The 14199-nt window shown below is 27.2% G+C and overlaps 1 protein-coding gene across 3 annotated transcripts in view; it reads right to left on the bottom strand.

Annotated features, from left to right (window-relative positions):
* Positions 1 to 14199, bottom strand: part of pald1a (phosphatase domain containing paladin 1a) — an 85893-nt gene that overhangs the window by 63204 nt on the left and 8490 nt on the right. Inside the window, exon 1 of one of the 3 annotated variants that reach the window (XM_051123763.1) lies at positions 13133 to 13395. The exons of the other annotated variants lie outside the window; for them this stretch is intronic. The gene's annotated coding sequence lies outside the window, so the exon portion shown is untranslated. Of the gene's footprint in view, positions 1 to 13132; positions 13396 to 14199 lie in introns of those variants that run through there. 3 annotated transcript variants of the gene reach the window in all.

The following is a 14199-nucleotide window of genomic DNA, read 5'->3' as shown; positions in this document are numbered from 1 at the left end:
TCGATTCATAAAGAGCCCGTTTTCTATCCAGAGCTTACAAGTGATTCCTGTTCCCTTTTTCTACAGTAACAGTAAATTCATGCCACTCTGAACAATATCAGTCTGCACAGTGGCTTGTTTTTCATCCTCACCGGATGAAGCTCTTATGCAAGTGGGGCAAATTTAAGGTGACATCTTCAGAGCGCAACCAGCCACCCGCAGAAGTGAGGCCTAGATGAATGTTTGGCCTGAAAACCCACCCACGGCTCGCCAGACGATTGCTCACAAACATCCTCTCTGAAAAACAAGCCGTCACGACCCTGTCTGTCTGTTTACACGGCCACCGCAGACACGCTTCTCGTCTTAACATTTACGAATGTCATCTTTAAGGGTATGCTGGTGTTTTTAAGCATTTTAGTCACTTTTCAGTATCTGGGTCACCATGATCTGGAAATACTGATTTTTAGTGCTTGAAATATTTCAAAGCAGCATGGGTTGCATCATCAATTCAGAAGAAAAAAAAAAAAAAAAAAAACTGTTTGAGCCTAAGACGTCAATATTAACATGAAGTGTGTAAAAAAAAATAAAAAATAAAAAAATAAATATAATATAACAAAATAATATAAGTATTTTTTTTAATTCAATAAATAAATGCAATAAAAAAAAATCTAATAAATAAATCTAATAAAATACATAATTTTTTTAAAAATTTAATAAATAAATGTAATACAAAAAATCAAATAAATAAACAAATATAATAAAACAATACAAGTATTGTTTTAAAAATTCAATAAATAAATGTAATACAAAAAAAATCAAATAAAAAATAGATTTAATTGTATAATAATAAACAAATAACTTATAAAAGTATATATAAAAGTTATCCTATATATATATATATATATATATATATATATATATATATATAAATAAAATAATATATATATATATATATATATATATATATATATATATATACATATACATATATACATATATATACATATACACATACATATATATATAAATACATACATAAATACATATATATACATATACACATACATATATACATACATAAATACATAAATAAATTATTTATATAATATATATATATATATATATATATATATATATATATTTATTTATATATATATATATATATTTATATATATATATATATATATATTATATATATATATATATATATATATATATATATATATATATATATACATACATACATACATACATAAATAAATAAATAAATAAATTATTTATATATATATATATATATATATATATATATATATATATATATATATATATATATATATATATAAAAATAAAATGCATTATTAAAAAAGCTCTATAAAACTAAAACAAATAAAAATAAATAAATGAAATTAACTTTTAAAAAGTAATAAATACAATAAAATATAAACTTAAAATAAACAAAACATTATCACATAATATATACAAAAAGATGAATAAAAGTAAAAGTATTACATGAACAAATGTAAAAAAGGGATGAAAAAAATAAAACAAAAAGCTATACAAAACTAAATCAATGAAAAATTAAAAAAAACTAGATATAAATAAAAACAAAATAGGATAAAAAAAATAAATTTAAAAATAAAATAATGAAATGAACTTTTAATAAAAATGAATAAATACAATAAAATATAAAATTAAAATATTTCTCCCTATATACAGAAAAAAATAGAATAAAACTAAAAACATTAATACATTAAAAAAATACAAAAAGATACAAATAACAAAATTCAAAATATTAATTACAAATAAAATTGTTAAAAAATGATAAAAAAATACAATAAAAATAGATAAACTAAAAATATTAAATTAAATTAAATAATTAAAAAAAAATAGGATAAAAAAGTAAAAACAAAAATAATTAAATTAACAAAAATCAACAAATACAATAAAATATAAAATACAATTTAAAAAAAATTTATTAAACCAAAAAAATCTTTTTATTAATTTTTATTTATTTATAAGATTTTAGTTTGTCAACCACACAAAGACATTCCTACATAATCGCTATCGTCTCCACACTGAATCAAATCAGGAAGTAAAACAAAACTCTGTTTCTCAAAGTGACAGAATTCCCTCAGGAAACTCAATTACTGCGGCCCATTCACAGAGAAAATAAAATCTCCCAGTGTCCTCGGCACTGAAAACAGAGACGGAAAAGCGGCAAGGACGCGCACAGATGGGCATTCCCGCTTCCCGCCTCAACGGCTATTGAAATTCGGCGGGTGAAGCTCAAGCTGGGTCGGGGCGCTCGCACAAAAGGGTCTTCCCGCATACAGGAAGTGCTCTGCAGCTGCAGGAAGCATCTGCGGTCAAACGGGCTAATCAGAGGAAGGATGCAGAACGCTGCTCATTCTTAAGAGATGCTGAGAGGAGATGTATATCACAGATCAGACAGCACATTTATAGCTATGAGAAGAGCTGGGAATGCTGGGACTGACGCGTAGAGGATCGATCTCAATCACGTCTGTTAAATCAGCAATGCTCAACCAGTGGGACGTGACACAAAAATGGGTCACACAGGTTTGTCCTGCAACATACAGCAGGGAAATGCAAGCTAAATGCAAATAATAAACTCCAACTGACCATACCAAACCAAAAAAAGACCACGTAAAAAGACAAAAATAGTGTATAGCAACATGAACAGGTTCCATGAGACCCTCATCTTTAAAAAACATGAACAAAACCACATAAAAATAAGAAAATACGACATGACATTAAATAGAGCATGAAATCATCACAACTCAGGAGACATTAAGTCTCCTACACAACTACATTAGCAGAAAGAACAAACAGAACTACTGTAAAACGCAAAATAAGGCAAAAAATGAAGAAAAAAAACAAAAACAAAACAAAAACACTGCACTTTGTAAAACTACTGTAAAACAAAATAAGGCGAAAAATGCAAAAAAAAAAAAAAAAGAGAAAAAAAAAGAAAGAAAGAAAGAAAGAAAGAAAGAAAGAAAGAAAGAAAGAAAGAAAGAAAGAAAGAAAGAAAGAAAGAAAGAAAGAAAGAAAGAAAAAGACAGACAGAAAGAAAGAAAATTAATTATAAAATAAAACAAAATAATCTAAATTAAATAAAAGAAAAGAAAATGAATAAAAGAAATCAAATAATAAAAATAAAACAAAATAATATATAATATAATAAAATAAATAAAATAAAAAAATAAAAATAAATTATATAAAACAAAATAAAACAAAATAAAAAAAACTAAAAACTAAATAAAACAAAATAATATAAAATAAAATAAATTAAAATAAAAGCAAAATTAAAATAAATACATTTTAAAAAATTAAATAATTTTTTTTTAATTACAATGAATAAATAAATAAAAATAAGATGAATGGATAATCCTAAATAATTTTATTAAAGATCCATTTCCAAAAGGACAAACATGTTAAATGTTATTTTCACAAACTGTGAAAATAAAAATATTACATACAACTACAAAATGCTAACAATATTTGTAAAATAGTTGCATTTATCGTACGTTCTAATTATTTTGTTTTATTTTTTGTAACATACTATTTATTGTTTTTCATAGAGTGATTTTTGGTGAATATCATCATAATGATTAAAGATAAAAATAGTTTAATAATAATTGTTAATAATCATTATAATTTGAATAATAGTACAATCATCACAAAATGTGCTGCCCCTATTTTTTTCTTAATTTATTAATAGAAAATAACAAGTGAGATTCAATGATAATTTGACAACTGAACTAAGAAATGCTCCATTTTCATTTTGGGTCAAAATCTGGAGCAGAAGATGACGACAACCACTGATTTAATTACAGAATCTACTTCTAAAACAACTAATGACACATAATAAAGCAATACTGTGGGTTAATGCTGTTGCTTACCACAGCACTTCATCTCCTCCTTAAATCATATTCACAGTTAGTGCACTTACAGTAGAAGTCTATGGGGCAAATAAAGCACTTGCATGAATTACTGTGCGTTTTTGAGCTGTACTATCAGAGAGTTTTTGTAAATGAATGTTATTTGCTGGTAATGCGTTACAGACATAAGCTGAGTCGTGTGGTGAAGTCTGCACACTTGCTCCATAGAGCTTCACTGTAAGAGCATCACTGTACACACTTCATACAAACCAAAGGAAGATGATTTGATGCTCTGTGGTAAAAGACAATAAAACTCTCGCATTCATAATCTGATTATTCTGATTGAAACATGATATTCAAAAGACGAAAAGCAAGGTGGGTTCATGTGGAAGAGAGACTGATTTTATCAGCAAAACATAAAATGCACTAATAAACCAAAAATGTCAAGGCTTTGGATTTCAAGTTGACTTCAACTAGTAATATTTCTCTCCATACACTCACATAATTCACATTAAAGTTTCTGAAACTGAAAACCCAAAATCTCCACAAGAGGGTCAAATGAAATCCTAAGTGAACATGTGACTGAAGCAAACGCTGTAATTATGGTGAAAAACGCAGCTGGAAAATCATTCAAAGACTCATGTAAACTCAAAGAAATGAAGCACTTCTTTAAATTACACTTACATGGTATAACTACAGTTTTGGGAATGTGAAATGTGATGTTAGTCTATTATTTTATGTATAAAAATAATACATTTAAAAAAGGATAAAGTAAAAAAAAAAAAAAACATTATTAAAAATAAAATAGAAATAAACTAAAACATTTTTATTATTTTTATAAATTATATAAAATATATTTAAATAAGATCCAAATAAAAAAATTAACATGTATTTTTATTTAATTTATTTATTTGATAAAACATAAATAAATAAATAAAATAGTTTGAATTAGTTTTTATTTTTATATTGTTTTAATTTATTTATTTTTAATTAATTAAGAATTTAATTATTATTTCATTTTTATTTTAATTTAAAAAATAAATAAAATACCACAATATATCAAACCACCATGGTTTTACCATCCGATACTGCTTTTTTAAGAATAAAGAGTCATTAATCACGTCATTACATTTAATTTCTTTGTAAATGTGAAATTTATTCACCATTTCTGAGTGAAAATTGTTTCTGCATCATTTTATTTTTTAAAATTTACAGGTTCAGAACAGTGTCATTTTATTTTTAATGAGATATTTTAATTTTTAATAGTTTGAATTAGTTTTTATTTCTATATTTTCTGTTTTTATTTTATTTACTTATTTATTTTATTAAATTATTAAAAATAATTTATAACTAATATAATTTAAATATTAATTTTAAAATAACTTTAGGGTTAGGGTTAGGGTTAGTAACCCTATAATAAAAATAAATACGATCAGATACTATTTTTGTAAACAATAAAGAGTCATTAACCACGTCATTACAGGTCATTTCTTTGTAATTGTAAAATTAACTCACCATTTCTGAGTGAAAATTGCTTCTACATAATTTTGTTTACAGGTACAGTGTAATTTTATTTTTAATTAGATATTTTAATTTCTAATAATAGTTTGAAATAGTTTAGTGAATTAGTTTGAATTAGAATTTTTATATTTTCAATTTTCTGTTTTTATTTTATTTACTTAAATTCAATAATTCTTTTTATTTTAATAAAATAAATAAATAAAATACCACAGTATATCAAACTACCATGGTATTATTAATAATACATATAATTAGTTTTTATTTTTATATTTTCTGTTTTTATTGTAATACAAAATGAATGAATGAATAAATACACAAATAAATACATTATTAAATAAAATAAAATAAAGAAATAAATAAAATACCACAATATACCAAACTATCATGGTTTTACCATCAGATACATTTTTTTAAAAAAGAATAAAGAGTGATTAATCCCCGTTTGTAACCACAAAGTCAGTTTTAGGTGACACACCTCACAAACACAGTTGCCACCCTTCTTCACAGGAAGTGTGGCGAGATTTCAAATTCAAACAGAATCTCTTCTGTAGTTTCCATTACAATCCATTAAGGACATTATTACTTTTCTCTTTCAAATAAACATGAAGTGACAAACTACAGGGTCACATCTTTCCCCACATTCAGTGAGATTCAGCATCTGCCCAGAATCATCCATCACGTCTCACTTGAACGTCTCTTTCACAAAACTCACGTGAAAGAAGTTCTGCAGTTTTAATTCAGAGACACTTACAAAACCTTAAGGGAACAAAAACACACACACGCTTGACAAAGACACTCAAAACAGCTTTGATTGGGTTTAGATCTTACAAATTACAAAAAAAAAAAGTGAAAGGCATTTTTACACCAGGTTCAAACTGGCTTTAGATCAAGTTTTAGAGAAATAAAAAATAAACAAACAAACAAACAAATAAATAAAGATTATTGGAGTACTCATTACAAGTAAATGCAATTTATTTTTCTATAAATCTTTTCTAAATGCTTTACATGCCACTTCTTTGTAATTATTTGTGAAATTTACATGCTAGTAACTTGCTAGTCATGCCAGAAACATGCTAGCAACATGTTAATCATGCTAGAAACAAGCTAGCAACATGCTAGTAACATGCTAATCATGCCAGAAACATGCTAAAATGTTAATCATGCTAGAAACAAGCTAGCAACATGCTAGTAACTTGCTAATCATGCCAGAAACTTGCTAGCAACATGTTAATCATGCCAGAAACATGCTAAAATGTTAATCGTGCTAGAAACAAGCTAGCAACATGCTAGTAACTTGCTAATCATGCCAGAAACATGCTAAAATGTTAATCATGCTAGAAACAAGCTAGCAACATGCTAATAACTTGCTAATCATGCCATAAACATGCTAACATGCCAATCATGCTAGAAACAAGCTAGCAACATGCCAGTAACTTGTTAATTGTGGTAGAAACATGCTAGCAACATGCTAGTAACTTGTTAGTCATGTCAGAAACATGCTAGCAACATGTTAATCATGTTAGAAACAAGCTAACAACATGCTAGTAACTTGCTAATCGTGCTAGAAACAAGCTAGCAACATGCTAATAACTTGCTAATCATGCCAGAAACGTGCTAGCAACATGTTAATCATGCTAGAAACAAGCTAGCAACATGCTAGTCATGCCAGACACATGCTAGTAACATGTTATTCATGCTAGCAACATATTAATCACGCTAGAAACAAGCTAGCAACATGTTAATCATGCTAGAAACATGCTAATGCAAATGATAAAAGCTAATCATGCAAATAACATGTTAATCATGCTAAAAACATGGTAAACATGCTAGAAACATGCTAACTACATTCTAATCATTCTAGCAATGCTAATCATCTAATCTATTTATATGAAGTTTAAAACTTCAAGATTAGAGCTGCATTAAACCTTCAGGCTACGGTTGCTCAAGACAACCTAAAGTTTAAATATTCTTGACAAACCTTTTTATCTAGTTTGTTTTCATTTTATTTTTTTGTAAAGTTTAAGTAATTATTGTATGTTTTTATAATTGTCATTTTCTATATATATATATATATATATATATATATATATATATATATATATATATATATATAAATACACGCATACAATTTTTTTGTTTGTTTTTTTTTTATTTCAGTTTTAGTTTTAGTTATTTAATTCAGGTGACGCAAATAATTTTCATTGTTGTGGTTTTAGTGAACTATAACAACTCTGGTGGCCAGAACTTTCATTTTTGTGGTCAATATCCCTTTAAGAAGAACAAAAGAAAGTCCATTTCACAGGGATCTGTGTGGAAATCAAAGCGCATCCGTAATCTGCGGCACATTATTACACACCATGTGTAATAAACAGAAGGGTCAGAGTTACAAAAGCATGACAAAACACATAAAAATCCCTTTAGCAGGGAACTGCCCTCAGAAAAATGAGGATGTTGCGTGTCTTTAAGAACAGAACATCCTATTGCATGTCAGCGATGTTCACGTAAATAATTTACTAGAGAAAGACTGAAGATTTCATTGGGGTTTGTGAATATTGTCTTTGCGCTGGCCATCAGCGTTTGAACTCTGTCATCAGTGAAGCACGGCGCCAAAGCTCAGCGCATCTTCACGGCTCCCCTTATGAGTAAGAACAACTGCCCCCGAAAAACTAACTTCCTCACAAAGCTTCCTGTGTTGCAACACCCCGGGGATGTGCATGTTACTTCATGACGGTAACTGAACGTTTTACATATTCACATACCGCAATGTTTACAATTGAACAGAGGTTCCTGCGAATGAACAACTTTCAGGTTTTGATAAAATGACATATTGAAAGAAACTTTGCATTAGATGCGAAACCGATAGACAGACACACAGACATCACGTCTCTCACTGAAACCCACTGAAAACCCATCATATGACGGCACTCCAATCAAACCGCAGCACTGAGTAAAATGAAAATAAATAAATAAGACATATTACAATAAAAAACTAACTTTTGCAATTATTTTTATAGTTTGTTTTCAATTATTTTTTTTATTTGTCTTTATAATATTTATTTTGAATTAAATATTGAATATATTTATAGTTGTTTTATTTAATTATACCATTTTTTGTATTATTTTATTTGTGTTTGTGTGTTCATATTTATTTATTTTTATTAAAATATCAAAACATAGTAACTTATTTACTAACTTTTGCAATTATTTTTATAGTTAGTAAACATATTCAATATTTAATTTAAAATAAATATTATAGACAAACATATTACAATCAAATAAAACAAATATAACTGTAAATATATTTCATAACTGTAAATATATTTCATATATTTAATGCAAAATAAATAAATATAAATTACTAAGATAAAATATAAACAAAAATTTAATAAAACATTACAATCAAATAAAACAACTATAAGTTAGTACATAAGGTACTAAATATGTTTTGATATATATATATATATATATATATATATATATATATATATATACATATACACACACACACACACACAAACACAAATAAATAAATAAATAAAATAATACTAAAACATGGTATAATTAAAGAAAACAACTATAAAAATGGCAAAGCTTAGTAAATAGGATTGTAAATATATTTTGATATTTTATTAAAAATAAATAAATATGGACGCATATATACACTGTAAACCCTAATGCTGTCTTTACTTATACAATCAAGTAATGTTGACTAAACATTACTTAAAATTTTGCATTTTGGACCTATTACTTAAAAATATGAGTTCATTTAACTTATTTACTATCAAAATGCATAAACTTAAGATTTCAAGTGTTGTGAGCTCAAAATCATGATTAATCATTTGAAAAAAAAAATCATTTTAAAAAGTCATCTTGAATGTTGAATTTTCAATACAACTGAAATATTTGAGAGAACATCACATAAGCTGACTTCATAAATTAATGTTGATTTTCCTGAAAAGGTTTTTTTTTTTTTTTTTAAATACTCACCATTATAGTGAATAGTGTTACTTTTGGTTGGGCACTTGGAACTTTGTTTATATTACTATTGTTTTCTTTCTGTTGTTGCAACAATGCAGCATGAAATCAGAGTTCTTTGATTTCAAAGAAAGAAAAGTAATAAATAGATTGCCTTTAGAAGGTGATCTATATTCTAATTAAATCATTAGGTTTTTTAGATAATTAAATCATGAGTGTTTTTCATGCTAATTAATGATTTTACAGTTTTACTGATTTTCTTTTTTTTATAAACACTATAAGAAGCTTTTAACTGCGTTTATATAATCTTTTAATATTTGGGGTAATGTGCGTGAGTCACACACAGACTTCAACATTCAGCATGTGAATCACAACAATGGTAACAACTCAATTTTATTTATTTTTATTAACTATCAATAACCATTTTATGAGCTTTTTTTGTTTGTTTTTTGTTGTGCTACTACTGACATGACTTGCAGTCAAATATAAGAACATTGTTTAACAGTTTTAAGTTACATTTTCATGTTGAGTTAACTTAAATATATAAGTACACTTAAAAAAATGAATACCAAGTGAACACAATCGTTTAAGTACATTAAATAAGTTTGTTGAACTGAATGATTTAAGTACAGTCTACAAAACCGCCAAGTTAAATAAACTTAAATATGCAAGTTTTGGAAGATTCCATTACTCAATTAAATTGAGGCAACGAGTTTACTCAATCAATTTAGTCCAATTAACTTATTAGGGTTTTCAGTGTATGAAACAAACAAATAAATAAATACATGAATATACACAATACATGAAGGCATTTAAAATACTAAACACCAAAACATTGCATTACTGTGGTACATGTCCACAGAAACCATAGTCTCTTAGTCTGCTCTATATGAATATGGTATTTTTGTAAGTGAAAGTTCAAACTCAAATGTCAACAGAGTAAAGACAGTCTGTGCATGCAACGAATCATGCAACGCTCAGAGCAGCTGATGTGCATCTTGAGTGCAATGAATAAAAGCATCGGCCAAATGCATGAATGTAAACCAAGTATCAGAACTTGAATTGAGTTTGTCCCATGTCTGAACATAAATTTGCTGTAGGCTTTCCCAGAATGCTACAGGAATAACTGTGCATCATCTGTCTCTTTTCTCTCTCACACACACACAGGCATTTACAGATCAGAAATAGCACATAATTACAGTTATCCTGACCGGCTCTCTGAGCACAGCCCAAAATGAAAACACAGCCTCGCCATATACATACACAATGTGTGCCATCACATACTAGTCAGAAACCAGCTGTTACATCTGCTATGGGTCACAGGATAGGATTAATTATCAATACCACATATATGGATATAAACATTCATGCTTGCTCGCATTCGTCCACCGATGAATGTCAAACAGCTTTAAGCGACGGTGATGGTGGGTGAATGTGTGGGCTGTGGGTTAGTAAAGAGCAGTGTGACCCACCGACAGACATCATGTCTCTCACTGAAAACCCATCATATGACGGCACTCGAATCAAAGCGCAGCACTGAGAAAGCCATTACCGCATTCAGCATTTATCCAATTTATCAGTTTATTTGCCAGTAATTATCCTCTAGACTCACATCATGCGCATTACAACCCAAACATCAAACAGCGAGAGCCGCTCAACAAGGCCAATCCATGTCTACATTTATTCATTTGTGCAAAAGTACATTAAAAATGCAGACAAAGACAGGACAGACACATTTATATGCATTTATCTGGATATCTGAAAACATGCAGTGGAGCTCTACTGTATAAAATTATGCATCTTAATGCAAAAGAACTGTAAAAAATAACTGCAAAGTTAGTAAATATATTTCAATATTGTATTAAAACATAAATGTATATTATGAATACACACATTATATTATATTATAAGATATATGTAATTTTATAATTTTATAAAATGAGTAAATAAGTTAAATTAGTATATTTTGATATTTTATTAAAATAATGAATATTTTAAATTAAATAGAAAAATAAATACATTTTATGCACTCACATATCTTATTATTTTATATTAGATTATATTATATTATACATTATAATATTAGACAAATTCGTAAATACACAATTTAAAAAATGAGTAAATTAAGTATATTGTGATATTTTATTAAAATAATAAATATTTTAAATTAAATAAAATGAAAAATAAATGTATTTTTGCACACACATATATTATATTATATAGACAATTTACAAATTTGTAAATAATGTTATGCGTAATTTTACAAATTAGTAAATTAAATACATTGTGATATTTTATTAAAATAAATAAATATTTTCAATCAAATAAAATAAAAAATAAATATATTTTTTGCACACATATATTATATATTATATTATACAGCCATTTACAAATTTGTAAATAATGTTATGCGTAATTTTAAAAATGGGTAAATAAATTGAGTATATTGTGATATTTTAATCAAAATGATAAATATATTAAATAAATAGAAAAATAAATATTTTTTGCACACACGTTATATTATATTATATTATTAGATAGATATAATTTACAAATTTGTAAATAATGTTATACAATTTTAAAAATGAGTAAAGTTAAATAAGTATATTTTGATATTTTATTAAAATAATAAATATTTGAAATTAAAGAAATTTTACGCACACACACATATATACATACATATATAATATTATATTTACATATTTTTTATATAGTTTGTGTACATAAAGTGTGTACTGTTTATTTATTACGCATATATAAAGACACATACAGTATATATTTTAAAAATATATACATGTACTTAAATGTATATATTTATTTTCATATAATTTATATTGTATATAAATATATTTAATATATGAACATTACATTTTTTCTTAAATATATACATGCATGTGTGTGTATTTATATATACATAATATACATAATATATATAATTTATATATAATATATAATATATTATATATATATATATATATATATATATATATATATATATATATATATATATATATATATATATATTATATTATATTATATTATATTATATTATATTATATTATATTATATTATATATACACACACACACGTACATATACATATACATATACACACACACACACACACACGTATTATACACACCAATATATACAAAATTATCTGACAAATCAATGTGGTGTAACCGACAGGAACTAATTTTTGCTGTCATGCGTCAAGAAGACCATGAAACAGGAAATTACATCACAGAGGTGCTGTCAAATGACAACACCCCATGACATTCCTCAATTTCATGATGTTTGTATAAAAAAAATACATTAATAATGACAAAAACAATTATACATGTGCGTGTATACATGTACATTTTATTTATTTTTTCATTAAATGACTAGAAGAAAAGATATAAAAGCTTTTTTTTAAAACATACAAAACCAGCATGAACGCAAAGCTGATTTTTCTACTTCTATCTAGAAGTCGTCTTTCACCTCAGACGTCCTTGTCACTGACAAACACAAAAGCCATCGCTTATAAAGACATGAAATACACAGAAAATTCATCTCAGTTCAAACAGAAATAATAATATATAAACAACACACTCAATCATTCAAAGCCGGTGTGTTCATAAAACTCTTTAAACACAAAGATTGAGCACTAAAACAAGTATTTCTGCATTAATGACGCCAACAGAGAACACAAAACACACTCAAGTGATATAAAACGCTCAAACACACACACTCGCTCGCTCAGACTGACCGTACCTGAGGAAACACACACCGCAGCACCATCAAATCCACAGACGTCTGGACAGAGCGACAGCAGATCCACAGACAGGCAGAGCGACAGGTATCTTCGCAGACTAACTGAGGCGTGCCATGAGTTGCTCTACAGCCGTGTGCATGCGTTTGTGTGTGTGTGTGTGTGTGTTTTAGGGCTGTCGGGCTCTGATTAGCAGTCTAAGACAGCGAGCGCGATCTTCAGTGCGAGTGTCAGACACAAACACAATCTCAGGAAGAGCGGCGTGGTAAGTCCATGTGTGTGGAGGATGTGTGGGTGGGTCTTACCCATCAGCACACACACACACACACACACACACACACACACACACATTACCACATGAATTAAAAGCTCTCCACAGTGTGAGCGTGTGACTGCCACCCCTACAAACACACACACACACAGAGCACTAGCCAAACAACACGACGAGTTAACAGCATGTGTGTTTACATCACGTAATTCACCGCAGCTCTCGTAAGTTAGCACATCGCACTAATTACTTCATTCGTAAGCAATTAAGACGCCCTGTCTATGATCGTCAACACACACACAGCTGAGTAAACACGGTAAACCTCAGCACAGGTTTGAGGGAAGACAGGACACACACACACACACACACACACACACACACACACATTCGTCCATCCCAGGACATGACAGAGAGCAATACTGTAAAAGCCAATGCACTTTAATATCATTAGATAGATTAAAAACAATACCGTGTTTATATCTCATAAAGATTTCTTTTTAAGTTTTTATTCCATATTGGAAAAAATTAAATAAAATAAAATAAAATAAAATAAAATAAAATAATAAACTCAGAAATACAAGATGTAAATTTAGAATTGCAAGAAAGTCAGAAAACAGCTTACATATAAATTTATCTCACAATACTGTTCTCAAAGATTTTTTTTTTATTTATTCCATAGTGGAAATAATGAATAAAATAAAATGACATAAATAAAATAAAATAAAATAAAATAAAATAAAATAAAATAAAATAAAATAAAATAAAATAAAATAAAATAAAATAAAATAAAATAGATATATA

The sequence above is a fragment of the Labeo rohita genome, chromosome 12 (genome assembly GCF_022985175.1).
Source record: "Labeo rohita strain BAU-BD-2019 chromosome 12, IGBB_LRoh.1.0, whole genome shotgun sequence".
NCBI classification, from domain to species: Eukaryota; Metazoa; Chordata; class Actinopteri; order Cypriniformes; family Cyprinidae; genus Labeo; species Labeo rohita.
This window is presented reverse-complemented; position numbering and strand designations above follow the sequence as displayed.